The following is a 27,992-nucleotide window of genomic DNA, read 5'->3' as shown; positions in this document are numbered from 1 at the left end:
CAACTTCTATGGAGGGGTGAAACGCTTTTCTCTACAGTGACAGAGTTCGTACAGGTTATAAAACGTCATATAATTACATATTTTCACAACCCGTTTAAATCTGTTTATCTGAGAGCGGTAACTAAATTTATAGCGAGAGTGTCTGGTTCATTCTAGCTAACGCGTCGCTCAGATGAGACAACTTACAACAAATGATATGCTCGTATCCATGATGTTAACCTCGCTGGTGGTACAGGTATCATGGCACCGCTAACCCCGATGACCGTGACCACGCTAGTTTCAAAATAGACTATATTTTTTTACATATATCAAAACTGACGTTCGTTTTCCACATCTCTGGCTACAGTGTCAGCCTGGCCATGAGGTTCCGTGTGGTCCAGCTGTCAGCCACAAATTAAGTGTTCTGTATCTAATGTCCTCGAAACTTAAAATTTTTTTACGTTAGCCATTTTTCCAAGGCCATTTATAAAAAAAACGTAAAGGTAATTCTGAAGTTTGAAATACTCGTAATTCACCATTACTTTATATAAATTATTAAGATTTTTGCTCATTCCCTCAAAATGATAATTTGTGTCTACACAATTTAACATTATTTTTTACGTTAGGATGAAACCAGAGATTGGATAACCCAGCGGATGATTAACATCCGTGTCAGGTTATACCCGACCTGTTTCCTGACGAATAAAACTCTGAACACTTTCACCAGAACTGACAGATCGAGGCTTACTCTCGATCCCTTGTTGATTGCCTGAGATGATTTCACATTTGGATGGATTAGGGATGAGACACATATCCTGTCCTCGTGTAATTACCTGAGGTAATTCCTTTTTCTGTCCGCCTCAGTGTTATCATCTGGGAACCAGAGAGATAATTACGAAATTTTAAAGGGGTGGAGGGGTAAGCCAACGGAAGGTCTCGGTCAGATGACCAAAAGCTCGAGCTACGGGTCATCATGTGACTAACAACAGCATCAGGTAACACTTGTCCTGTTTCCTGACTAATCTTACCTAATTACCAGGAAGCAGGTGCATTCTTAATAACAGTATTCTTAATAACAGTATTCTTAGTAACAGTATTCTTAATAACAGTATTCTTAGTAACAGTATTCTTAATAACAATATTCTTAGTAACAGTATTCTTAGTAACAGTATTCTTAGTAACAGTATTCTTAGTAACAGTATTCTTAGTAACAGTATTCTTAATAACAGTATTCTTTATAACAGTATTCTTAGTAACAGTATTCTTAGTAACAGTATTCTTAGTAACAGTATTCTTAATAGCAGTATTCTTAGTAACAGTATTCTTAGTAACAGCATTGTTAGTAACAGTATTTTTAGTAACAGTATTCTTAGTAACAGTATTCTTAGTAAAAGTATTCTTAGTAACAGTATTCTTAGTAACAGTATTCTTAATAACAGTATTCTTTATAACAGTATTCTTAATAGCAGTATTCTTAGTAACAGTATTCTTAGTAACAGTATTCTTAGTAACAATATTCTTAGTAACAGTATTCTTAGTAACAGTATTCTTAGTAACAGCATTGTTAGTAACAGTATTTTTAGTAACAGTATTCTTAGTAACAGTATTCTTAGTAAAAGTATTCTTAGTAACAGTATTCTTAGTAACAGTATTCTTAATAACAGTATTCTTTATAACAGTATTCTTAATAGCAGTATTCTTAGTAACAGTATTCTTAGTAACAGTATTCTTAGTAACAATATTCTTAGTAACAGTATTCTTAGTAACAGTATTCTTAGTAACAGTATTCTTAGTAACAGTATTCTTAGTAACAGCATTGTTAGTAACAGTATTTTTAGTAACAGTATTCTTAGTAACAGTATTCTTAGTAAAAGTATTCTTAGTAACAGTATTCTTAGTAACAGTATTCTTAATAACAGTATTCTTTATAACAGTATTCTTAATAACAGTATTCTTAGTAACAGTATTCTTAGTAACAGTATTCTTAGTAACAGTATTTTTAGTAACAGTATTTTTAGTAACAGTATTCATAGTAACAGTATTCTTAATAACAGTATTCTTAATAGCAGTATTCTTAGTAACAGTATTGTTAATAACAGTCTTGTTTCACTTCCTTACACTCCTTTCCGTCTTACTTATACCTCCATCCTCTCTATCTTTCTCTCTCTCTCAGACTCATCATTCTCTCTCCCTCCTTCCCTCCCATTCTCTCGTCTCCTCCTCCTTTATCCTTCAACTTGCCTCGTGTAACCCTTCTTAATATATCTTACAAAATTAGACCGAGTCTCAAGTTTCCACTTTCTCATACATGACAACAAAGTGAAAAGACTGAGAGAAAGGGAGTGAAAGTGGAAGAAGGAAAGGGGATAAGGGGAGCGGCTTGTTTGGGATGACCCACTCTATCCATTTTTGGTACATGGGTTTAAGAAGGCTAGGATGGATAAGCATTTGTCAGCTGTGCTACCTGGGGAAAAGATTTAGCTTAGGTTGGTGCTTTCACAAGGGATAGACGATGTTGTTATCTGCCTCGTGGAAGAGATGTAGCCAGGTATTCGGCTTATGGAGCCTACCACGCCGTTGAAATGTTTCGTCAGTAAAGAGAGGGAGGTGTTGCACATGTGTCTTAATCGTCAAACGTTTCGTCAGTAAAGAGAGCGAGGTGTTGCATATGTGTCTTACTCGTCAAACGTTTCGTCAGTAAAGAGAGCGAGGTGTTGCATATGTGTCTTACTCGTCAAACGTTTCGTCAGTAAAGAGAGCGAGGTGTTGCATATGTGTCTTACTCGTCAAACGTTTCGTCAGTAAAGAGAGCGAGGTGTTGCATATGTGTCTTACTCGTCAAACGTTTCGTCAGTAAAGAGAGCGAGGTGTTGCATATGTGTCTTAATCGTCAAACGTTTCGTCAGTAAAGAGAGCGAGGTGTTGCATATGTGTCTTACTCGTCAAACGTTTCGTCAGTAAAGAGAGCGAGGTGTTGCATATGTGTCTTACTCGTCAAACGTCTCGTCAGTAAAGATAGTGAAATGTTGTACCTATGTGTTATCAAACGTTTCGTCAGTAAAGATAGCGAAATGTTGCACCTGTGTCTTACTTCTCAGGTGTCCTAACACTTACTGACGTTCTTCACTGAGTAATAAATAGGTACAACAGACTTAGATGGCCCTCCTGGGTCGCATCTTTGAGGTCCAAAAAGGGACTCCATTGGAAATAAGCCAGACTGCTTGGCTTCCCTGGCTTATCCTCGGGTCGTCACACCCGTTCCGGGCTACTAGTCGCATTCTAATACAAAAAAATACTCCATGCACTTTTTTTTAGCCACGATGTTTATATTCTCATGGGAAAGCGCTAAACACACATGGGTCAGACAGAGGAAGAGGATTGGGACAATTCCTTAGATTCAACCCCCCCCCCTTAACTAGCTTAACTAGTCAAGAATCTTATTGCACACACACTCACACAAATACATACACACACACACACACACACACACACACACACACACACACACACACACACACACACACACACACACACACACACACCCATATATATATATATATATATATATAGATATATATATATATATATAGATAGATAGATAGATAGATAGATAGATAGATAGATAGATATCACAGGGTGAATATTTGGCAACAACTTTTCCACAAACAATTAAGCCATCTTAACTTAAATAAACCTGGTGAGGGGAAGGAGACGTGTAGGTTACACTGAGAGATGGTAATTCCCCTCGTAATGGATAACCAGCTCTGCTGCAACGAAATTTTTAAAGTTGCAGTAGCTGCTGAGCCCTTCGTGGGCAGGCAGCTGCCTTGACGTTGTTCCCATTACCTTACTGATGCTTGTTAGCTTAAGCTATAGCGTTAGTACTTGTTCCCACAGTTAGTACTTGTTCCCACAGTTAGTACTTGTTCCCACAGTTAGTACTTGTTCCCACAGTTAGTACTTGTTCCCACAGTTAGTACTTGTTCCCACAGGTAGTACTTGTTCCCACAGTTAGTACTTGTTACCACAGTTATTATTTCCTCCTACAGTATAACTATCATGTACATAGAAAAGGATAGCTACACTGTGGGTGTTCCCACAGTGCAGCCATCATGTATAATAGGGTAACCACACTGTGGGTGTTCCCACAGTGCAGCCATCATGTACACTAGGGTATATTTACACTACATCTGCAATATACTGCAGATATGTCTTGATTAATAGCCTTGCATATTTATGTAACAGATGTTGAGGCAATAAACGTTACGGGGCTTTAAAACTGCTCACTTGCGTTTAATTGCGTATACCACTGCTCACTTGCGTTTAATTGCGTATACCACTGCTCACTTGCGTTTAATTGCGTATACCACTGCTCACTTGCGTTTAATTGCGTATACCACTGCTATTATTTATGTTACAATAACTCTCCCTCTCTCTCCAGTATACAGTTACTCTCCCTTCCCCTCCTCTTCCTTCCGTTAATCTCCCTCTCTACCCTTCACTCTCTCCTCCCTCACTTGCCTTTACAAATCTAGTGCTCCCACGTACAACACACACAAACACACATCCCAGTACCCTACCACACAGACAGTTTTAACAGAGACCATCCCAGTACCCTACCACACAGACAGTTTTAACAGAGACCATCCCAGTACCCTACCACACAGACAGTTTTAACAGAGACCATCCCAGTACCCTACCACACAGACAGTTTTAACAGAGACCATCCCAGTACCCTACCACACAGACAGTTTTAACAGAGACCATCCCAGTACCCTACCACACAGACAGTTTTAACAAAGACCATCCCAGTACCCTACCACACAGACAGTTTTAACAAAGACCATCCCAGTACCCTACCACACAGACAGTTTTAACAGAGACCATCCCAGTACCCTACCACACAGACAGTTTTAACAGAGACCATCCCAGTACCCTACTACACAGACAGTTTTAACAAAGACCTCCCCAGTACCCTACCATACACAGAGTTTTAGCAAAAACTACCTGGTTTCGTGCCATAAAGACCAATATATACCAGAAACCAACAGGTTTCTAGTATCTACAGCAGTCGTACATTCAGTGGCCAATCTCCTTGGAGAGATATTTCATATTTTTCGGACGTACTCATAAAGCTGCGTATGAGAACAACAGACACTGATATTGCCTCTTGGGAGAGTCGTCCAATGAATCTTACATAGCAACCGAATGGTCCTGGGTTAGATTACCAGGTAGAGAGAGGCGTAAGAGGGACTTTTTACACCTGATGTCTCCTCTTCACCTAGCAGTAAATAGGTACTTGGGTGTCAATTCCCTGTTTAGGATCGCAATACCTGTGTCTTATCAAACGTTTCGTCAGTAAAGATAGCTGGGTGTTGCCCCCATATATACCAAAGGGCCCTCATATATACCAAAGGGCCCCATATATACCACAGGGCCCTCATATATACCACAGGGCCCCCATATATACCAAAGGGCCCCGTATATACCACAGGGCCCACATATATACCAAAGGGCCCCGTATATACCACAGGGCCCCCATATATACCAAAGGGCCCCCATATATACCAAACAAGTATATTTGGGGACCCTTATTTATTTAGGAAAATTGGATACATCATCAACGTGCTGCTGTGTCGTGTTATATGATAGAACATTGGGGACGAAATCCGTACTCACCTATTTGTGGTTGCAGGGGTCGATTCACAGCTCCTGGCCCCTATCGATGAGCGGAAGGGGAGGGGGAAACAGGAGGGCAGGACTATAGGACCTGGGAATAATGTTTTTGTATAGAGAATAAAAATGTCACAGTATCGTGGCTGGATCAGCACTTTGGAATTATTTCTGTTATGTTTCTGTATGCTTGATAAAGACCGCATAGTCTGTCTCACTACCCGTGGGTCTATATCTCTGTGTACTCAGTTATGAGAGTCATTGTTCACACTACCCCTGGGTCTACAAGTCTGTGTACTCAGTTATGAGGGAGTCATTGTTCACACTACCCCTGGGTCTACAAGTCTGTGTACTCAGTTATGAGGGAGTCATTGTTCACACTACCCCTGGGTCTACCCCTGGGTCTACAAGTCTGTGTACTCAGTTATGAGGGAGTCATTGTTCACACTACCCCTGGGTCTACAAGTCTGTGTACTCAGTTATGAGGGAGTCATTGTTCACACTACCCCTGGGTCTACAAGTCTGTGTACTCAGCTATGAGGGAGTCTATGCTTAGTTAAGTTTCTCTTAGTACGAGTTAAGTTACAGCCTGATAAGTCTGTCGTGTCGATACTGTACCCACGGTAGATAATGTCAATATTACGTACCTGTAGTCTTTGTGTACCAGGTAGCAGCGTCTAGCAGGAAGCCAGACCATCCTTCATGAAATATTTTCACAATTTAGGTGTGTTTATCTCATGTAACTTGTCCTGGTTTCTGACAAACCTAACCTGACCTGACCTGACTTGACCTGTCTTCCCTCCTGTCTGCCTCGCCAAATGTCTGTTTGTCTGCCCGTCTGCCCAAATATCTAAACGCTTGACAGCTGAAATGTCTCAATACCTCCCTGTCTTTCTTCGTACCTAAATGTCCGGATATCTGAATGTCGCCCTGTTTGCCCAGGTGCCTAAATGCTTGAATAAATGCCTGTCAGGAAACCTTCCTAGGAAATCTCAAGTGTAGAATGATGCTAAATTAGGAAATCTCAAGTGTTGAAAAATGCTGAATTCTAATTCTCTCTCTCTCTCTCTCTCTCTCTCTCTCTCTCTCTCTTTCTCTCTCTCTTTCTCTCTTTCTCTTTCTCTTTCTCTCTCTTTCTCTCTCTCTTTCTCTCTCTCTTTCTCTCTCTTTCTCTCTTTTTTTTTTTTTTTACACAGGGTTTGACAAGGTTAAGGATCCCTAGCTTTATTGACAGCTATTTACAGGTTAAGGATTCCTAACTTTATTGGCAAGCTAAGAGCTGTTACCTACATCAGCTCATTTGAAAGCATTTTTATTGTTATGAGACATACAAGTAGGAAACAGGATGAAGTTGGAGCCATCTGTGGGCCAGCATTTTCATTTGATCAACTGACTATCTCGTTGACATCATTATGCTGTACGAATGTGTTCCATACTCGAGTCATCCTGGGTATGTATGATCTCAGATGGAGTGATGCTCTGGAGAAGGGTACAGCCAGAGTGAAGTTGCTGCTTTCTGCCCGTCTTGTGGCATAAAAGCTTGTTTCACGCTGTCCTCGAAGTGGATCCAAGTGTGGTATTTTGACAATATTGGCCTTGTACATAACAGTAAGGCCACCCACATCCCTCCTATGTTGAAGGCTCTGCTGAAATGACAGATCTATCCAGGATGGGTCCAGGCGAGAGATGAGACGTCTTGCTCTGTTCTCTACTCTGTCAAGCAGTCGCTTCTCTCTCTCCCCTTCTCTCTCTCTCTCCCCTTCTCTCTCTCTCTCTCCCCTTCTCTCTCTCTCTCTCTCTCTCTCTCTCTCTCTCTCTCTCTCTCTCTCTCTCTCTCTCTCTTTCTCAGTTTTAACAGTAATAGAAGCTGGTTCAAGGTAAATAGTTTACATTCATACATAATTGGAAACTGGAGATTCGGTCAGCTTTTACATGGAAGGTTAAAAAAGGTTATATGAAGAGAGGGTGAGAATGCCAGAGTGAAGAGTGTGGGAGGAGGAAGACGGCAGGGAGTCAGGGTTACTGGCAGGGAGTCAGGGTTACTGGCAGGGAGTCAGGGTTACTGGCAGGGAGTCAGGGTTACTGGCAGGGAGTCAGGGTTACTGGCAGGGAGTCAGGGTTACTGGCAGGGAGTCAGGGTTACTGGCAGGGAGTCAGGGTTACTGACAGGGAGTCAGGGTTACTGGCAGTGAGTCAGGGTTACTGACAGGGAGTCAGGGTTACTGGCAGGGAGTCAGGGTTACTGACAGGGAGTCAGGGTTACTGGCAGGGAGTCAGGCTTACTGACAGGGAGTCAGGGTTACTGACAGGGAGTCAGGGTTACTGGCAGTGAGTCAGGGTTACTGGCAGGGAGTCAGGGTTACTGGCAGGGAGTCAGGGTTACTGGCAGGGAGTCAGGGATACTGGCAGGGAGTCAGGGTTACTGGCAGGGAGTCAGGGTTACTGGCAGTGAGTCAGGGTTACTGGCAGTGAGTCAGGGTTACTGGCAGTGAGTCAGGGTTACTGGCAGTGAGTCAGGGTTACTGGCAGGGAGTCAGGGTTACTGGCAGTGAGTCAGGGTTACTGGCAGTGAGTCAGGGTTACTGGCAGTGAGTCAGGGTTACTGGCAGGGAGTCAGGGTTACTGGCAGGGAGTCAGGGTTACTGGCAGTGAGTCAGGGTTACTGGCAGTGAGTCAGGGTTACTGGCAGGGAGTCAGGGTTACTGGCAGGGAGTCAGGGTTACTGGCAGGGAGTCAGGGTTACTGGCAGTGAGTCAGGGTTACTGGCAGGGAGTCAGGGTTACTGGCAGGGAGTCAGGGTTACTGGCAGTGAGGCAGTGAGTCAGGGTTACTGGCAGGGAGTCAGGGTTACTGGCAGTTACTGGCAGGGAGTCAGGGTTACTGGCAGGGAGTCAGGGTTACTGGCAGGGAGTCAGGGTTACTGGCAGGGAGTCAGGGTTACTGACAGGGAGTCAGGGTTACTGACAGGGAGTCAGGGTTACTGGCAGTGAGTCAGGGTTACTGACAGGGAGTCAGGGTTACTACAGGGAGTCAGGGTTACTAGCAGTGAGTCAGGGTTACTGGCAGGGAGTCAGGGTTACTGGCAGGGAGTCAGGGTTACTGCCAGGGAGTCAGGGTTACTGGCAGGGAGGGAGGGTTACTGGCAGGGTTACTGAGCAGGGAGTCAGGGTTACTGGCAGGGAGTCAGGGTTACTGGCAGGGAGTCAGGGTTACTCAGGGTTACTGCCAGGGAGTCAGGGTTACTGGCAGGGAGTCAGGGTTACTGGCAGGGAGTTAGGGTTACTGGCAGGGAGTCAGGGTTACTGGCAGGGAGTCAGGGTTACTGGCAGGGAGTTATGGTTACTGGCAGGGAGTCAGGGTTACTGGAAGGGAGTCAGGGTTACTGGCAGGGAGTCAGGGTTACTGGCAGGGAGTCAGGGTTACTGGCAGGGAGTGATGGTTACTGGCAGGGAGTCAGGGTTACTGGCAGGGAGTCAGGGTTACTGGCAGGGAGTTATGGTTACTGGCAGGGAGTCAGGGTTACTGGCAGGGAGTCAGGGTTACTGGCAGGGAGTTATGGTTACTGGCAGGGAGTCAGGGTTACTGGCAGGGAGTCAGGGTTACTGGCAGGGTTACTGGCAGGGAGTCAGGGTTACTGGCAGGGAATCAGGGTTATTGGCAGGGAGTCAGGGTTACTGGCAAGGAGTCAGGGTTACTGACAGGGAGTCAGGGTTACTGGCAGGGAGTCAGGGTTACTGGCAGGGAGTCAGGGTTACTGGCAGGGAGTCAGGGTTACTGGCAGGGAGTCAGGGTTACTGGCAGGGAGTTATGGTTACTGGCAGGGAGTCAGGGTTACTGGCAGGGAGTCAGGGTTACTGGCAGGGAGTTATGGTTACTGGCAGGGAGTCAGGGTTACTGGCAGGGAGTCAGGGTTACTGGCAGGGAGTCAGGGTTACTGGCAGGGAGTCAGGGTTACTGGCAGGGAGTTATGGTTACTGGCAGGGAGTCAGGGTTACTGGCAGGGAGTCAGGGTTACTGGCAGTGAGTCAGGGTTACTGGCAGTGAGTCAGGGTTACTGGCAGTGAGTCAGGGTTACTGGCATTGAGTCAGGGTTACTGGCAGGGAGTCAGGGTTACTGGCAGTGAGTCAGGGTTACTGGCAGTGAGTCAGGGTTACTGGCAGTGAGTCAGGGTTACTGGCAGTGAGTCAGGGTTACTGGCAGTGAGTCAGGGTTACTGGCAGTGAGTCAGGGTTACTGGCAGTGAGTCAGGGTTACTGGCAGTGAGTCAGGGTTACTGGCAGTGAGTCAGGGTTACTGGCAGTGAGTCAGGGTTACTGGCAGTGAGTCAGGGTTACTGGCAGTGAGTCAGGGTTACTGGCAGTGAGTCAGGGTTACTGGCAGGGAGTCAGGGTTACTGGCAGTGAGTCAGGGTTACTGGCAGTGAGTCAGGGTTACTGGCAGTGAGTCAGGGTTACGGACAGGGAGTCAGGGTTACTGGCAGGGAGTCAGGGTTACTGGCAGGGAGTCAGGGTTACTGGCAGTGAGTCAGGGTTACTGGCAGGGAGTCAGGGTTACTGACAGGGAGTCAGGGTTACTGGCAGTGACTCAGGGTTACTGGCAGGGAGTCAGGGTTACTGGCAGGGAGTCAGGGTTACTGGCAGGGAGTCAGGGATACTGGCAGGGAGTCAGGGTTACTGGCAGGGAGTCAGGGTTACTGGCAGTGAGTCAGGGTTACTGGCAGTGAGTCAGGGTTACTGGCAGGGAGTCAGGGTTACTGGCAGTGAGTCAGGGTTACTGGCAGGGAGTCAGGGTTACTGGCAGGGAGTCAGGGTTACTGGCAGTGAGTCAGGGTTACTGGCAGTGAGTCAGGGTTACTGACAGGGAGTCAGGGTTACTGGCAGGGAGTCAGGGTTACTGGCAGGGAGTCAGGGTTACTGGCAGTGAATCAGGGTTACTGGCAGGGAGTCAGGGTTACTGGCAGGGAGTCAGGGTTACTGGCAGGGAGTCAGGGTTACTGGCAGTGAGTCAGGGTTACTGGCAGGGAGTCAGGGTTACTGGCAGGGAGTCAGGGTTACTGGCAGGGAGTCAGGGTTACTGGCAGTGAGTCAGGGTTACTGGCAGGGAGTCAGGGTTACTGGCAGGGAGTCAGGGTTACTGGCAGGGAGTCAGGATTACTGGCAGGGAGTCAGGGTTACTGGCAGGGAGTCAGGGTTACTGGCAGGGAGTCAGGGTTACTGACAGGGAGTCAGGGTTACTGACAGGGAGTCAGGGTTACTGGCAGTGAGTCAGGGTTACTGACAGGGAGTCAGGGTTACTGACAGGGAGTCAGGGTTACTAGCAGTGAGTCAGGGTTACTGGCAGGGAGTCAGGGTTACTGGCAGGGAGTCAGGGTTACTGACAGGGAGTCAGGGTTACTGGCAGGGAGTCAGGGTTACTGGCAGGGAGTTAGGGTTACTGGCAGGGAGTCAGGGTTACTGGCAGGGAGTCAGGGTTACTGGCAGGGAGTCAGGGTTACTGGCAGTGAGTCAGGGTTACTGGCAGGGAGTCAGGGTTACTGGCAGGGAGTCAGGGTTACTGGCAGGGAGTCAGGGTTACTGGCAGGGAGTTAGGGTTACTGGCAGGGAGTCAGGGTTACTGGCAGGGAATCAGGGTTATTGGCAGGGAGTCAGGGTTACTGGCAAGGAGTCAGGGTTACTGACAGGGAGTCAGGGTTACTGGCAGGGAGTCAGGGTTACTGGCAGGGAGTCAGGGTTACTGGCAGGGAGTCAGGGTTACTGGCAGGGAGTCAGGGTTACTGGCAGGGAGTTATGGTTACTGGCAGGGAGTCAGGGTTACTGGCAGTTACTGGCAGGGAGTCAGGGTTACTGGCAGGGAGTCACGGTTACTGGCAGGGAGTCAGGGTTACTGGCAGGGAGTCAGGGTTACTGGCAGGAGTCAGGGTTACTGGCAGGGAGTCAGGGTTACTGGCAGGGAGTCAGGGTTACTGGCAGTGAGTCAGGGTTACTGGCAGTGAGTCAGGGTTACTAGCACTGGCAGTGAGTCAGGGTTACTGGCAGTGAGTCAGGGTTACTGGCAGTGAGTCAGGGTTACTGGCAGTGAGTCAGGGTTACTGGCAGTGAGTCAGGGTTACTGGCAGTGAGTCAGGGTTACTGGCAGTGAGTCAGGGTTACTGGCAGTGAGTCAGGGTTACTGGCAGTGAGTCAGGGTTACTGGCAGTGAGTCAGGGTTACTGGCAGTGAGTCAGGGTTACTGGCAGTGAGTCAGGGTTACTGGCAGTGAGTCAGGGTTACTGGCAGTGAGTCAGGGTTACTGGCAGTGAGTCAGGGTTACTGGCAGTGAGTCAGGGTTACTGGCAGTGAGTCAGGGTTACTGGCAGTGAGTCAGGGTTACTGGCAGTGAGTCAGGGTTACTGGCAGTGAGTCAGGGTTACTGGCAGTGAGTCAGGGTTACTGGCAGTGAGTCAGGGTTACTGGCAGTGAGTCAGGGTTACTGGCAGTGAGTCAGGGTTACTGGCAGTGAGTCAGGGTTACTGGCAGTGAGTCAGGGTTACTGGCAGTGAGTCAGGGTTACTGGCAGTGAGTCAGGGTTACTGGCAGTGAGTCAGGGTTACTGGCAGTGAGTCAGGGTTACTGGCAGTGAGTCAGGGTTACTGGCAGTGAGTCAGGGTTACTGGCAGTGAGTCAGGGTTACTGGCAGTGAGTCAGGGTTACTGGCAGTGAGTCAGGGTTACTGGCAGTGAGTCAGGGTTACTGGCAGTGAGTCAGGGTTACTGGCAGTGAGTCAGGGTTACTGGCAGTGAGTCAGGGTTACTGGCAGTGAGTCAGGGTTACTGGCAGTGAGTCAGGGTTACTGGCAGTGAGTCAGGGTTACTGGCAGTGAGTCAGGGTTACTGGCAGTGAGTCAGGGTTACTGGCAGTGAGTCAGGGTTACTGGCAGTGAGTCAGGGTTACTGGCAGTGAGTCAGGGTTACTGGCAGTGAGTCAGGGTTACTGGCAGTGAGTCAGGGTTACTGGCAGTGAGTCAGGGTTACTGGCAGTGAGTCAGGGTTACTGGCAGTGAGTCAGGGTTACTGGCAGTGAGTCAGGGTTACTGAGTCAGGGTTACTGAGTCAGGGTTACTGGCAGTGAGTCAGGGTTACTGACAGTGAGTCAGGGTTACTGGCAGTGAGTCAGGGTTACTGGCAGTGAGTCAGGGTTACTGGCAGTGAGTCAGGGTTACTGACAGGGAGTCAGGGTTACTGGCAGGGAGTCAGGGTTACTGGCAGGGAGTCAGGGTTACTGACAGGGAGTCAGGGTTACTGACAGGGAGTCAGGGTTACTGGCAGTGAGTCAGGGTTACTGACAGGGAGTCAGGGTTACTGACAGGGAGTCAGGGTTACTAGCAGTGAGTCAGGGTTACTGGCAGGGAGTCAGGGTTACTGGCAGGGAGTCAGGGTTACTGACAGGGAGTCAGGGTTACTGGCAGGGAGTCAGGGTTACTGGCAGGGAGTCAGGGTTACTGGCAGGGAGTCAGGGTTACTGGCAGGGAGTCAGGGTTACTGGCAGGGAGTCAGGGTTACTGGCAGGGAGTCAGGGTTACTGGCAGGGAGTCAGGGTTACTGGGAGTCAGGGTTAGGAGTCAGGGTTACTGGCAGGGAGTCAGGGTTACTGGCAGGGAGTCAGGGTTACTGGCAGGGAGTCAGGGTTACTGGCAGGGAGTCAGGGTTACTGGCAGTGAGTCAGGGTTACTGGCAGTGAGTCAGGGTTACTGGCAGTGAGTCAGGGTTACTGGCAGTGAGTCAGGGTTACTGGCAGTGAGTCAGGGTTACTGGCAGTGAGTCAGGGTTACTGGCAGTGAGTCAGGGTTACTGGCAGGGAGTCAGGGTTACTGGCAGTGAGTCAGGGTTACTGGCAGTGAGTCAGGGTTACTGGCAGTGAGTCAGGGTTACTGGCAGGGAGTCAGGGTTACTGGCAGTGAGTCAGGGTTACTGGCAGTGAGTCAGGGTTACTGGCAGTGAGTCAGGGTTACTGGCAGTGAGTCAGGGTTACTGGCACTGGCAGTGAGTCAGGGTTACTGAGTCAGGGTTACTGGCAGGGAGTCAGGGTTACTGGCAGTGAGTCAGGGTTACTGGCAGTGAGTCAGGGTTACTGGCAGTGAGTCAGGGTTACTGGCAGTGAGTCAGGGTTACTGGCAGTGAGTCAGGGTTACTGAGTCTGAGTCAGGGTTACTGAGTCAGGGTTACTGGCAGTGAGTCAGGGTTACTGGCAGTGAGTCAGGGTTACTGGCAGTGAGTCAGGGTTACTGAGTCAGGGTTACTGGCAGTGAGTCAGGGTTACTGAGTCAGGGTTACTGGCAGGTGAGTCAGGGTTACTGGCAGTGAGTCAGGGTTACTGGCTGAGTCAGGGTTACTGGCAGTGAGTCAGGGTTACTGGCAGTGAGTCAGGGTTACTGGCAGTGAGTCAGGGTTACTGGCAGTGAGTCAGGGTTACTTGCAGAGAGGCAGGGTTACTGAGTCAGGGTTACTGGCAGTGAGTCAGGGTTACTGGCAGTGAGTCAGGGTTACTGAGTCAGTGAGTCAGGGTTACTGGCAGTGAGTCAGGGTTACTGGCAGTGAGTCAGGGTTACTGGCAGTGAGTCAGGGTTACTGGCAGTGAGTCAGGGTTACTGGCAGTGAGTCAGGGTTACTGGCAGTGAGTCAGGGTTACTGGCAGTGAGTCAGGGTTACTGGCAGTGAGTCAGGGTTACTGGCAGTGAGTCAGGGTTACTGGCAGTGAGTCAGGGTTACTGGCAGTGAGTCAGGGTTACTGAGTCAGTGAGTCAGGGTTACTGGCAGTGAGTCAGGGTTACTGGCAGTGAGTCAGGGTTACTGGCAGTGAGTCAGGGTTACTGGCAGTGAGTCGGGGTTACAGGGTTACTGAGTCAGGGTTACTGGCAGTGAGTCAGGGTTACTGGCAGTGAGTCAGGGTTACTGGCAGTGAGTCAGGGTTACTGGCAGTGAGTCAGGGTTACTGGCAGTGAGTCAGGGTTACTGGCAGTGAGTCAGGGTTACTGGCAGTGAGTCAGGGTTACTGGCAGTGAGTCAGGGTTACTGGCAGTGAGTCAGGGTTACTGGCAGTGAGTCAGGGTTACTGGCAGTGAGTCAGGGTTACTGGCAGTGAGTCAGGGTTACTGGCAGTGAGTCAGGGTTACTGGCAGTGAGTCAGGGTTACTGGCAGTGAGTCAGGGTTACTGGCAGTGAGTCAGGGTTACTGGCAGTGAGTCAGGGTTACTGGCAGTGAGTCAGGGTTACTGGCAGTGAGTCAGGGTTACTGGCAGTGAGTCAGGGTTACTGGCAGTGAGTCAGGGTTACTGGCAGTGAGTCAGGGTTACTGGCAGTGAGTCAGGGTTACTGGCAGTGAGTCAGGGTTACTGGCAGTGAGTCAGGGTTACTGGCAGTGAGTCAGGGTTACTGAGTCAGGGTTACTGGCAGTGAGTCAGGGTTACTGGCAGTGAGTCAGGGTTACTGGCAGTGAGTCAGGGTTACTGGCAGTGAGTCAGGGTTACTGGCAGTGAGTCAGGGTTACTGGCAGTGAGTCAGGGTTACTGGCAGTGAGTCAGGGTTACTGGCAGTGAGTCAGGGTTACTGGCAGTGAGTCAGGGTTACTGGCAGTGAGTCAGGGTTACTGGCAGTGAGTCAGGGTTACTGGCAGTGAGTCAGGGTTACTGGCAGTGAGTCAGGGTTACTGGCAGTGAGTCAGGGTTACTGGCAGTGAGTCAGGGTTACTGGCAGTGAGTCAGGGTTACTGGCAGTGAGTCAGGGTTACTGGCAGTGAGTCAGGGTTACTGGCAGTGAGTCAGGGTTACTGGCAGTGAGTCAGGGTTACTGGCAGTGAGTCAGGGTTACTGGCAGTGAGTCAGGGTTACTGGCAGTGAGTCAGGGTTACTGGCAGTGAGTCAGGGTTACTGGCAGTGAGTCAGGGTTACTGGCAGTGAGTCAGGGTTACTGGCAGTGAGTCAGGGTTACTGGCAGTGAGTCAGGGTTACTGGCAGTGAGTCAGGGTTACTGGCAGTGAGTCAGGGTTACTGGCAGTGGTCAGGGTTAGTCAGGGTTACTGGCAGGGAGTCAGGGTTACTGGCAGTGAGAGTCAGGGTTACTGGCAGTGAGTCAGGGTTACTGGCAGGTGAGTCAGGGTTACTGGCAGTTACTGAGTCAGGGTTACTGGCAGTGAGTCAGGGTTACTGGCAGTGAGTCAGGGTTACTGGCAGTGAGTCAGGGTTACTGGCAGTGAGTCAGGGTTACTGGCAGGGAGTCGGGGTTACTGAGTCAGGGTTACTGGCAGTGAGTCAGGGTTACTGGCAGTGAGTCAGGGTTACTGGCAGTGAGTCAGGGTTACTGGCAGGGAGTCAGGGTTACTGGCAGGGAGTCAGGGTTACTGGCAGGGAGTCAGGGTTACTGGCAGGGAGTCAGGGTTACTGGCAGGGAGTCAGGGTTACTGGCAGGGAGTCAGGGTTACTGGCAGGGAGCATGGTTACTGGCAGGGAGTCAGGGTTACTGTCAGGGAGTCAGGGTTACTGGCAGGGAGTCAGGGTTACTGGCAGGGAGTCAGGGTTACTGGCAGTTACTGAGTCAGGGTTACTGGCAGGGAGTCAGGGTTACTGGCAGTGAGTCAGGGTTACTGAGCACTGGCAGTGAGTCAGGGTTACTGGCAGTGAGTCAGGGTTACTGGCAGTGAGTCAGGGTTACTGAGTCAGTGAGTCAGGGTTACTGGCAGTGAGTCAGGGTTACTGGCAGTGAGTCAGGGTTACTGGCAGTGAGTCAGGGTTACTGGCTGAGTCAGGGTTACTGGCAGTGAGTCAGGGTTACTGGCAGTGAGTCAGGGTTACTGGCAGTGAGTCAGGGTTACTGGCAGTGAGTCAGGGTTACTGGCAGTGAGTCAGGGTTACTGGCAGTGAGTCAGGGTTACTGGCTGAGTCAGGGTTACTGGCAGGGAGTCAGGGTTACTGGCAGTGAGTCAGGGTTACTGGCAGTGAGTCAGGGTTACTGGCAGTGAGTCAGGGTTACTGGCAGTGAGTCAGGGTTACTGGCAGTGAGTCAGGGTTACTGGCAGTGAGTCAGGGTTACTGGCAGTGAGTCAGGGTTACTGGCAGTGAGTCAGGGTTACTGGCAGTGAGTCAGGGTTACTGGCAGTGAGTCAGGGTTACTGGCAGTGAGTCAGGGTTACTGGCAGTGAGTCAGGGTTACTAGCAGTGAGTCAGGGTTACTGGCAGTGAGTCAGGGTTACTGGCCCTGAGTCCCGGTTACTGGCAGTGAGTCAGGGTTACTGGCAGTGAGTCAGGGTTACTGGCAGTGAGTCAGGGTTACTGGCAGTGAGTCAGGGTTACTGGCAGTGAGTCAGGGTTACTGGCAGTGAGTCAGGGTTACTGGCAGTGAGTCAGGGTTACTGGCAGTGAGTCAGGGTTACTGGCAGTGAGTCAGGGTTACTGGCAGTGAGTCAGGGTTACTGGCAGTGAGTCAGGGTTACTGGCAGTGAGTCAGGGTTACTGGCAGTGAGTCAGGGTTACTGGCAGTGAGTCAGGGTTACTGGCAGTGAGTCAGGGTTACTGGCAGTGAGTCAGGGTTACTGGCAGTGAGTCAGGGTTACTGGCAGTGAGTCAGGGTTACTGAGCAGTTACTGGCAGTGAGTCATGGTTACTGGCAGTGAGTCAGGGTTACTGGCAGTGAGTCAGGGTTACTGGCAGTGAGTCAGGGTTACTGGCAGTGAGTCAGGGTTACTGGCAGTGAGTCAGGGTTACTGGCAGTGAGTCAGGGTTACTGGCTGAGTCAGGGTTACTGGCAGTGAGTCAGGGTTACTGGCAGTGAGTCAGGGTTACTGGCAGTGAGTCAGGGTTACTGGCAGTGAGTCAGGGTTACTGGCAGTGAGTCAGGGTTACTGGCAGTGAGTCAGGGTTACTGGCAGTGAGTCAGGGTTACTGGCAGTGAGTCAGGGTTACTGGCAGTGAGTCAGGGTTACTGGCAGTGAGTCAGGGTTACTGGCAGTGAGTCAGGGTTACTGGCAGTGAGTCAGGGTTACTGGCAGTGAGTCAGGGTTACTGGCAGTGAGTCAGGGTTACTGGCAGTGAGTCAGGGTTACTGGCAGTGAGTCAGGGTTACTGGCAGTGAGTCAGGGTTACTGGCAGTGAGTCAGGGTTACTGGCAGTGAGTCAGGGTTACTGGCAGTGAGTCAGGGTTACTGGCAGTGAGTCAGGGTTACTGGCAGTGAGTCAGGGTTACTGGCAGTGAGTCAGGGTTACTGAGTCAGGGTTACTGAGTCAGGGTTACTGGCAGTGAGTCAGGGTTACTGGCAGTGAGTCAGGGTTACTGGCAGTGAGTCAGGGTTACTGGCAGTGAGTCAGGGTTACTGGCAGTGAGTCAGGGTTACTGGCAGAGAGTCAGGGTTACTGGCAGTGAGTCAGGGTTACTGGCAGAGAGTCAGGGTTACTGGCTGTGAGTCAGGGTTACTGAGTCAGGGTTACTGGCAGTGAGTCAGGGTTACTCAGGGGCAGTGAGTCAGGGTTACTGGCAGTGAGTCAGGGTTACTGGCAGTGAGTCAGGGTTACTGGCAGTGAGTCAGGGTTACTGAGTCAGTTACTGAGTCAGGGTTACTGGCAGTGAGTCAGGGTTACTGGCAGTGAGTCAGGGTTACTGGCAGTGAGTCAGGGTTACTGAGTCAGGGTTACTGGCAGTGAGTCAGGGTTACTGGCAGTGAGTCAGGGTTACTGGCAGTGAGTCAGGGTTACTGGCAGTGAGTCAGGTTTACTGGCTGAGTCAGTTACTGGCAGGGAGTCAGGGTTACTGGCAGTGAGTCAGGGTTACTGGCAGTGAGTCAGGGTTACTGGCAGTGAGTCAGGGTTACTGGCAGTGAGTCAGGGTTACTGAGTCAGGGTTACTGGCAGTGAGTCAGGGTTACTGGCAGTGAGTCAGGGTTACTGGCAGTGAGTCAGGGTTACTGGCAGGGTGAGTCAGGGTTACTGGCAGTGAGTCAGGGTTACTGGCAGGGAGTCAGGGTTACTGGCAGGGAGTCAGGGTTACTGGCAGAGAGTCAGGGTTACTGAGTCAGGGTGAGTCAGGGTTACTGGCAGTGAGTCAGGGTTACTGGCAGTGAGTCAGGGTTACTGGCAGTGAGTCAGGGTTACTGGCAGTGAGTCAGGGTTACTGGCAGTGAGTCAGGGTTACTGGCAGGGAGTCAGGGTTACTGGCAGTGAGTCAGGGTTACTGGCAGTGAGTCAGGGTTACTGGCAGTGAGTCAGGGTTACTGGCAGTGAGTCAGGGTTACTGGCAGTGAGTCAGGGTTACTGGCAGTGAGTCAGGGTTACTGGCAGTGAGTCAGGGTTACTGGCAGTGAGTCAGGGTTACTGGCAGTGAGTCAGGGTTACTGGCAGTGAGTCAGGGTTACAGTGAGTCAGGGAGTCAGGGTTACTGGCAGTGAGTCAGGGTTACTGGCAGTGAGTCAGGGTTACTGGCAGTGAGTCAGGGTTACTGGCAGTGAGTCAGGGTTACTGGCAGTGAGTCAGGGTTACTGGCAGTGAGTCAGGGTTACTGGCAGTGAGTCAGGGTTACTGGCAGTGAGTCAGGGTTACTGGCAGTGAGTCAGGGTTACTGGCAGTGAGTCAGGGTTACTGGCAGTGAGTCAGGGTTACTGGCAGTGAGTCAGGGTTACTGAGTCAGGGTTACTGGCAGTGAGTCAGGGTTACTGGCAGTGAGTCAGGGTTACTGGCAGTGAGTCAGGGTTACTGGCAGTGAGTCAGGGTTACTGGCAGTGAGTCAGGGTTACTGGCAGTGGGTCGGGGTTCAGGGTTACTGGCAGTGAGTCAGGGTTACTGGCAGTGAGTCAGGGTTACTGGCAGTGAGTCAGGGTTACTGGCAGTGAGTCAGGGTTACTGGCAGTGAGTCAGGGTTACTGGCAGTGAGTCAGGGTTACTGGCAGTGAGTCAGGGTTACTGGCAGTGAGTCAGGGTTACTGGCAGTGAGTCAGGGTTACTGGCAGTGAGTCAGGGTTACTGGCAGTGAGTCAGGGTTACTGGCAGTGAGTCAGGGTTACTGGCAGTGAGTCAGGGTTACTGGCAGTGAGTCAGGGTTACTGGCAGTGAGTCAGGGTTACTGGCAGTGAGTCAGGGTTACTGGCAGTGAGTCAGGGTTACTGGCAGTGAGTCAGGGTTACTGGCAGTGAGTCAGGGTTACTGGCAGTGAGTCAGGGTTACTGGCAGTGAGTCAGGGTTACTGGCAGTGAGTCAGGGTTACTGGCAGTGAGTCAGGGTTACTGGCTGGTCAGGGTTACTGAGTCAGGGTTACTGGCAGTGAGTCAGGGTTACTGGCAGTGAGTCAGGGTTACTGGCAGTGAGTCAGGGTTACTGGCAGTGAGTCAGGGTTACTGGCAGTGAGTCAGGGTTACTGGCAGTGAGTCAGGGTTACTGGCAGTGAGTCAGGGTTACTGGCAGTGAGTCAGGGTTACTTGCAATGAGTCAGCGTTACTGGCTGAGTCAGGGTTACTGAGCCAGGGTTACTGGCAGTGAGTCAGGGTTACTGGCAGTGAGTCAGGGTTACTGGCAGTGAGTCAGGGTTACTGGCAGTGAGTCAGGGTTACTGGCAGTGAGTCAGGGTTACTGGCAGTGAGTCAGGGTTACTGGCAGTGAGTCAGGGTTACTGGTCAGGGTTACTGGCAGTGAGTCAGGGTTACTCAGGGAGTTACTGGCAGTGAGTCAGGGTTACTGGCAGTGAGTCAGGGTTACTGGCAGTGAGTCAGGGTTACTGGCAGTGAGTCAGGGTTACTGGCAGTGAGTCAGGGTTACTGGCAGGGAGTCAGGGTTACTGGCAGTGAGTCAGGGTTACTGAGCAGTGAGTCAGGGTTACTGGCAGTGAGTCAGGGTTACTGGCAGTGAGTCAGGGTTACTGGCAGTGAGTCAGGGTTACTGGCAGTGAGTCAGGGTTACTGGCAGTGAGTCAGGGTTACTGGCAGTGAGTCAGGGTTACTGGCAGTGAGTCAGGGTTACTGGCAGTGAGTCAGGGTTACTGGCAGTGAGTCAGGGTTACTGGCAGTTACTGGCAGTGAGTCAGGGTTACTGGCAGTGAGTCAGGGTTACTGGCAGTGAGTCAGGGTTACTGGCAGTGAGTCAGGGTTACTGGCAGTGAGTCAGGGTTACTGGCAGTGAGTCAGGGTTACTGGCAGTGAGTCAGGGTTACTGTTACTGGCAGTGAGTCAGGGTTACTGGCAGTGAGTCAGGGTTACTGGCAGTGAGTCAGGGTTACTGGCAGTGAGTCAGGGTTACTGGCAGTGAGTCAGGGTTACTGGCAGTGAGTCAGGGTTACTGGCAGTGAGTCAGGGTTACTGGCAGTGAGTCAGGGTTACTGGCAGTGAGTCAGGGTTACTGGCAGTGAGTCAGGGTTACTGGCAGTGAGTCAGGGTTACTGGCAGTGAGTCAGGGTTACTGGCAGTGAGTCAGGGTTACTGGCAGTGAGTCAGGGTTACTGGCAGTGAGTCAGGGTTACTGGCAGTGAGTCAGGGTTACTGGCAGTGAGTCAGGGTTACTGGCAGTGAGTCAGGGTTACTGGCAGTGAGTCAGGGTTACTGGCAGTGAGTCAGGGTTACTGGCAGTGAGTCAGGGTTACTGGCAGTGAGTCAGGGTTACTGGCAGTGAGTCAGGGTTACTGGCAGTGAGTCAGGGTTACTGGCAGTGAGTCAGGGTTACTGGCAGTGAGTCAGGGTTACTGGCACTGGCAGTGAGTCAGGGTTACTGGCAGTGAGTCAGGGTTACTGGCAGTGAGTCAGGGTTACTGGCTGAGTCAGGGTTACTGGGTGAGTCAGGGTTACTGGCAGTGAGTCAGGGTTACTGGCAGTGAGTCAGGGTTACTGGCAGTGAGTCAGGGTTACTGGCAGTGAGTCAGGGTTACTGGCAGTGAGTCAGGGTTACTGGCAGGGAGTCAGGGTTACTGGCAGTGAGTCAGGGTTACTGGCAGTGAGTCAGGGTTACTGGCAGTGAGTCAGGGTTACTGGCAGTGAGTCAGGGTTACTGGCAGTGAGTCAGGGTTACTGGCAGTGAGTCAGGGTTACTGGCAGTGAGTCAGGGTTACTGGCAGTGAGTCAGGGTTACTGGCAGTGAGTCAGGGTTACTGGTCAGTTACTGAGTCAGGGTTACTGGCACTGGCAGTGAGTCAGGGTTACTGGCAGTGAGTCAGGGTTACTGGCAGTGAGTCAGGGTTACTGGCAGTGAGTCAGGGTTACTGGCAGTGAGTCAGGGTTACTGGCAGTGAGTCAGGGTTACTGGCAGTGAGTCAGGGTTACTGGCAGTGAGTCAGGGTTACTGGCAGTGAGTCAGGGTTACTGGCAGTGAGTCAGGGTTACTGGCAGTGAGTCAGGGTTACTGGCAGTGAGTCAGGGTTACTGGCAGTGAGTCAGGGTTACTGGCAGTGAGTCAGGGTTACTGGCAGTGAGTCAGGGTTACTGGCAGTGAGTCAGGGTTACTGGCAGTGAGTCAGGGTTACTGGCAGTGAGTCAGGGTTACTGGCAGTGAGTCAGGGTTACTGGCAGTGAGTCAGGGTTACTGGCAGTGAGTCAGGGTTACTGGCAGGGAGTCAGGGTTACTGGCAGTGAGAGTCAGGGTTACTGGCAGTGAGTCAGGGTTACTGGCAGTGAGTCAGGGTTACTGGCGGTCAGGGTTACTGAGTCAGGGTTTCTGTCAGTGAGTCAGGGTTACTGGCAGTGAGTCAGGGTTACTGGCAGTGAGTCAGGGTTACTGGCAGTGAGTCAGGGTTACTGGCAGTGAAACAGGGTTACTGGCAGTGAGTCAGGGTTACTGGCAGTGAGTCAGGGGTACTGGCAGTGAGTCAGGGTTACTGGCAGTGAGTCAGGGTTACTGGCAGTGAGTCAGGGTTACTGGCAGTGAGTCAGGGTTACTGGCAGTGAGTCAGGGTTACTGGCAGTGAGTCAGGGTTACTGGCAGTGAGTCAGGGTTACTGGCAGTGAGTCAGGGTTACTGGCAGTGAGTCAGGGTTACTGGCAGTGAGTCAGGGTTACTGGCAGTGAGTCAGGGTTACTGGCAGTGAGTCAGGGTTACTGGCAGTGAGTCAGGGTTACTGGCAGTGAGTCAGGGTTACTGGCAGTGAGTCAGGGTTACTGGCAGTGAGTCAGGGTTACTGGCAGTGAGTCAGGGTTACTGGCAGTGAGTCAGGGTTACTGGCAGTGAGTCAGGGTTACTGGCAGTGAGTCAGGGTTACTGGCAGTGAGTCAGGGTTACTGGCAGTGAGTCAGGGTTACAGGGTTACTTGCAGTGAGTCTGGGTTACTGGCAGTGAGTCAGGGTTACTGGCAGTGAGTCAGGGTTACTCAGCGAGTCAGGGTTACTGGCAGTGAGTCAGGGTTACTGGCAGTGAGTCAGGGTTACTGGCAGTGAGTCAGGGTTACTGGCAGTGAGTCAGGGTTACTGGCAGTGAGTCAGGGTTACTGGCAGTGAGTCAGGGTTACTGGCAGTGAGTCAGAGTTAATGGCAGTGTGTCAGGGTTACAGTGAGTCAGTTACTGAGTCAGGGTTACTGGCAGTGAGTCAGGGTTACTGGCAGTGAGTCAGGGTTACTGACAGTGAGTCAGGGTTACTGGCAGTGAGTCAGGGTTACTGGCAGTGAGTCAGGGTTACTGGCAGTGAGTCAGGGTTACTGGCAGTGAGTCAGGGTTACTGGCAGTGAGTCAGGGTTACTGGCAGTGAGTCAGGGTTACTGGCAGTGAGTCAGGGTTACTGGCAGTGAGTCAGGGTTACTGGCAGTGAGTCAGGGTTACTGGCAGTGAGTCAGGGTTACTGGCAGTGAGTCAGGGTTACTGGCAGTGAGTCAGGGTTACTGGCAGTTACTGAGTCAGGGTTACTGGCAGTGAGTCAGGGTTACTGGCAGTGAGTCAGGGTTACTGGCAGTGAGTCAGGGTTACTGGCAGTTACTGGCAGTGAGTCAGGGTTACTGGCAGTGAGTCAGGGTTACTGGCAGTGAGTCAGGGTTACTGGTTACAGTGAGTCAGGGTTACTGGCAGTGAGTCAGGGTTACTGGCAGTGAGTCAGGGTTACTGGCAGTGAGTCAGGGTTACTGGCAGTGAGTCAGGGTTACTGGTGAGTCATGGGTACTGGCAGTGAGTCAGGGTTACTGGCAGTGAGTCAGGGTTACTGGCAGTGAGTCAGGGTTACTGGCAGTGAGTCAGGGTTACTGGCAGTGAGTCAGGGTTACTGGCAGTGAGTCAGGGTTACTGGCAGTGAGTCAGGGTTACTGGCAGTGAGTCAGGGTTACTGGCAGTGAGTCAGGGTTACTGGCAGTGAGTCAGGGTTACTGGCAGTGAGTCAGGGTTACTGGCAGTGAGTCAGGGTTACTGGCAGTGAGTCAGGGTTACTGGCAGTGAGTCAGGGTTACTGGCAGTGAGTCAGGGTTACTGGCAGTGAGTCAGGGTTACTGGCAGTGAGTCAGGGTTACTGGCAGTGAGTCAGGGTTACTGGCAGTGAGTCAGGGTTACTGGCAGTGAGTCAGGGTTACTGGCAGTGAGTCAGGGTTACTGGCAGTGAGTCAGGGTTACTGGCAGTGAGTCAGGGTTACTGGCAGTGAGTCAGGGTTACTGGCAGTGAGTCAGGGTTACTGGCAGTTACTGAGTCAGGGTTACTGGCAGTGAGTCAGGGTTACTGGCAGTGAGTCAGGGTTACTGGCAGTGAGTCAGGGTTACTGGCAGTGAGTCAGGGTTACTGGCAGTGAGTCAGGGTTACTGGCAGTGAGTCAGGGTTACTGGCAGTGAGTCAGGGTTACTGGCAGTGAGTCAGGGTTACTGGCAGTGAGTCAGGGTTACTGGAATTGAGTCCTGGTTACTGGCAGTGAGTCAGGGTTACTGGCAGTGAGTCAGGGTTACTGGCAGTGAGTCAGGGTTACTGGCAGTGAGTCAGGGTTACTGGCAGTGAGTCAGGGTTACTGGCTGAGTCAGTTACTGAGTCAGGGTTACTGGCAGTGAGTCAGGGTTACTGGCAGTGAGACAGGGTTACTGGCAGTGAGTCAGGGTTACTGAGTCAGGGTTACTGGCAGTGAGTCAGGGTTACTGGCACTGGCAGTGAGTCAGGGTTACTGGCAGTGAGTCAGGGTTACTGGCAGTGAGTCAGGGTTACTGGCAGTGAGTCAGGGTTACTGGCAGTGAGTCAGGGTTACTGGCAGTGAGTCAGGGTTACTGGCAGTGAGTCAGGGTTACTGGCAGTGAGTCAGGGTTACTGGCAGTGAGTCAGGGTTACTGGCAGTGAGTCAGGGTTACTGGCAGTGAGTCAGGGTTACTGGCAGTGAGTCAGGGTTACTGGCAGTGAGTCAGGGTTACTGGCAGTGAGTCAGGGTTACTGGCAGTTACTGAGTCAGGGTTACTGGCAGTGAGTCAGGGTTACTGGCAGTGAGTCAGGGTTACTGACAGTGAGTCAGGGTTACTGGCAGTGAGTCAGGGTTACAGTGAGTCAGGGTTACTGAGTCAGGGTTACTGACAGTGAGTCAGGGTTACTGGGAGTGAGTCAGGGTTACTGACAGTGAGTCAGGGTTACTGGCAGTGAGTCAGGGTTACTGGCAGTGAGTCAGGGTTACTGACAGAGAGTCAGGGTTACTGACAGTGAGTCAGGGTTACTCAGGGTTACTGACAGTGAGTCAGGGTTACTGACAGTGAGTCAGGGTTACTGGCAGTGAGTCAGGGTTACTGACAGTGAGTCAGGGTTACTGACAGTGAGTCAGGGTTACTGACAGTGAGTCAGGGTTACTGACAGTGAGTCAGGGTTACTGGCAGTGAGTCAGGGTTACTGGCAGTGAGTCAGGGTTACTGGCAGTGAGTCAGGGTTACTGGCAGTGAGTCAGGGTTACTGACAGTGAGTCAGGGTTACTGGCAGTGAGTCAGGGTTACTGGCAGTGAGTCAGGGTTACTGGCAGTGAGTCAGGGTTACTGACAGTGAGTCAGGGTTACTGACAGTGAGTCAGGGTTACTGGCAGTGAGTCAGGGTTACTGGCAGTGAGTCAGGGTTACTGGCAGTGAGTCAGGGTTACTGGCAGTGAGTCAGGGTTACTGGCAGTGAGTCAGGGTTACTGGCAGTGAGTCAGGGTTACTGGCAGTGAGTCAGGGTTACTGGCAGGGAGTCAGGGTTACTGGCAGTGAGTCAGGGTTACTGGCAGTGAGTCAGGGTTACTGGCAGTGAGTCAGGGTTACTGGCAGTGAGTCAGGGTTACTGGCAGGGAGTCAGGATTACTGGCAGGGAGTCAGGGTTACTGGCAGTGAGTCAGGGTTACTGGCAGTGAGTCAGGGTTACTGGCAGGGAGTCAGGATTACTGGCAGGGAGTCAGGATTACTGGCAGGGAGTCAGGGTTACTGGCAGTGAGTCAGGGTTACTGGCAGTGAGTCAGGGTTACTGGCAGGGAGTCAGGGTTACTGGCAGTGAGTCAGGGTTACTGGCAGTGAGTCAGGGTTACTGGCAGTGAGTCAGGGTTACTGGCAGTGAGTCAGGGTTACTGGCAGTGAGTCAGGGTTACTGGCAGTGAGTCAGGGTTACTGGCAGTGAGTCAGGGTTACTGGCAGTGAGTCAGGGTTACTGGCAGTGAGTCAGGGTTACTGACAGTGAGTCAGGGTTACTGACAGTGAGTCAGGGTTACTGGCAGTGAGTCAGGGTTACTGGCAGTGAGTCAGGGTTACTGAAAGAGAAATAATGAAAGAATAGATATACATCAGCACATATATATATATATATATATATATATATATATATATATATATATATATATATATATATATATATATATATATATATATATATATATGTCGTGCCGAATAGGCAGAACTTGCGATCTTGGCTTAAATAGCAACGTTCATCTTGCCATATAGGACAAGTGAAAATTTGTGTATGCAATAATTTCGCCAAAATCATTCTGAACCTAACGAAAAAAAAATATATTTCACTGTGTTTAGTATTAAATTATTGTAAACAAATCTAAAATATATTTAGTTGGGTTAGGCTAAAATAAATTGTTCTTGTTATAATAAGGTTAGGTAAGTTTTCTAAGATTCTTTTGGTGCAAAATTAAATTTTTTTACATTAACATTAATGAAAAAATATATCTTTAAACGTATAAGAGAAAATTTTAGAAAAGACTTAATTTTAAATGAGTTCTTGCTAACTGACCAGTTTTACATATTCGGCACGACATATATATAATGAATGAGGGAATACATCAATATAAATTAGTATACACCATTTTGCATCAATATATATGAGTTTACATAAGTGTACATCAATATACATTAGTATTCATTAATATACATCAATAAACATCAGTAGACATCAATAACCATCAGGTAGGAAGACCCCCAAAGAAGAAAATACATTCACCATCTCTCAGTGTTTAGCTGTGTGTGCCTGACCAACACACTCAACAAAGGCTCTGCTGCACACCAACATCCCCACTCATCCTGCACAGTATGTACTTTATTGAAGCCACGAGGAAGGGGGGCGAAACGTTTCCATTTTAATGTTATCTTCGTCATTTCTACCTCGTGTGTGTGTGTGTGTATGTGTATGTTTGTGTGTACATTGAGAGAGACCATTCGGTGTATATACACTAAGACACGGGTCTTGGGGTATATATAAACAAGCCCTTGTATATATATATATATATATATATATATATATATATATATATATATATATATATATATATATATATATATATATATATATATATATATATATATATATAATCCCTTGGTATATATACACAGAAATATAATATTAAGTATATATATTTAATATCGCTGCATTCGTTCCATTTCCTGTTAAATTATTCTTTTTTGCAACGTTAGTTTGTTGCGAGTAAGCTTGTTGCATGCAGTCCAGGCACTGCTTAGTGCTTGCCATCACAAGCCACTCCACCACTTCCTCGGATCAAACCTTTAAAACCTCCCCAGTTCTTGGTCTTTTTGACAGCAACAAATTTATTACACAAACTTTGATTAGGCGAAGCCTGGTCTCAGACCGGCCCGCGGGGGCGTTGCCCCCACCCCGCGGCCCTCTGAAGGTATACTCCAGGTATACTTCCTCTAGCCCTCCTCACCACCACCCTCACAAGCATATTAAACAGTCTGCATGCCTTATCCTGCAGCAGTGTATGACTTTTGTGGGTTTTGTATTTGGGTATAAGAACATAAGAAAGGGGGAGCACTGCAGGAGGCCTGCTGGCCCATACAAGACAGATACTTATCAAAACCACCTATGTATGTGTCCGACCTTTTCCTAAGGCTACCCAAGAATTTGCTTCCTTATCCCAAATACCAATTAAACACATATATAGCATCTGGGTATCTTTATTTCCTGTGCTCCACTGGATGGCGAAACGTCTATAATAAA

General features: G+C 50.0%; 1 protein-coding gene across 4 annotated transcripts in view; it reads left to right on the top strand.

The window, feature by feature from the left end:
* The window catches only part of LOC128702083 (adipokinetic hormone/corazonin-related peptide receptor variant I-like), a 276,924-nt gene that overhangs the window by 233,615 nt on the left and 15,317 nt on the right, over nt 1-27,992 (top strand). The gene's annotated exons all lie outside the window — the stretch shown is intronic.

The sequence above is a fragment of the Cherax quadricarinatus genome, chromosome 83 (genome assembly GCF_038502225.1).
Source record: "Cherax quadricarinatus isolate ZL_2023a chromosome 83, ASM3850222v1, whole genome shotgun sequence".
NCBI lineage: Eukaryota > Metazoa > Arthropoda > Malacostraca > Decapoda > Parastacidae > Cherax > Cherax quadricarinatus.
The sequence above is the reverse complement of the archived record's forward strand: the minus strand, read 5'-3'. Positions and strand labels throughout refer to the sequence as shown.